At 40.3% G+C, this 608-nt stretch overlaps 1 protein-coding gene across 1 annotated transcript in view; it reads right to left on the bottom strand.

The window, feature by feature from the left end:
* EMH_0086290 (uncharacterized protein) overlaps positions 1-608 on the bottom strand; it is a gene marked incomplete at both ends in the record, with an annotated part of 1,672 nt that overhangs the window by 666 nt on the left and 398 nt on the right. The window lies entirely within an intron of this gene.

Genomic DNA, 608 nt, shown 5'->3' on the forward strand with positions numbered 1-608 from the left:
TTGGAGACAGAGAAAGGAGACACTTGTATGCAGATATATAGGAAAAGGAGACAAAAAAAAAGGAGACAGAGAAAGGAGACACTTGTATATGGGTATAGACAAAAAGGAGACAGAGAGAAAAAGGAGACAGAAAAAAAGGAGACAGACAGAGAAAGGAGACACTTGTATACATATATGTGGAAAAAGGAGACAGAGAAAGGAGACACTTGTATATAGATATGTAGGAAAAGGAGACAGAAAAAAAAAGGAGACAGACAGAGAAAGGAGACACTTGAGACAGATACAAAAAAGGAGACAGGCAGAGAAAGGGGACACTTGTATATTGATGTATAGAAAAAGGAGACACTTATATAAAGAGACAGAGACAGAGAAAGGAGACACATAGAAAAAGGAGACACATATATAAAGAGACGGAGAAAGGAGACACTTAGATAGAGACAGACAGAAAAAGGAGACTACATACAGAGAGATATATAGAAAAAGGAGACAGTATACAGAGAGAGAGAGAGAAAGGAGACAGATAACATCAAAAGCAGCAGCAGCAGCAGCAACAGCAGCAGCAGCAGCAGCAGCAGCAGCAGCAGCAAGCGACGAAGCATGCATGCATG

The sequence above is a fragment of the Eimeria mitis genome, genomic scaffold (genome assembly GCF_000499745.2).
Source record: "Eimeria mitis Houghton genomic scaffold, Emh_scaff6159, whole genome shotgun sequence".
Lineage (NCBI taxonomy): Eukaryota > Apicomplexa > Conoidasida > Eucoccidiorida > Eimeriidae > Eimeria > Eimeria mitis.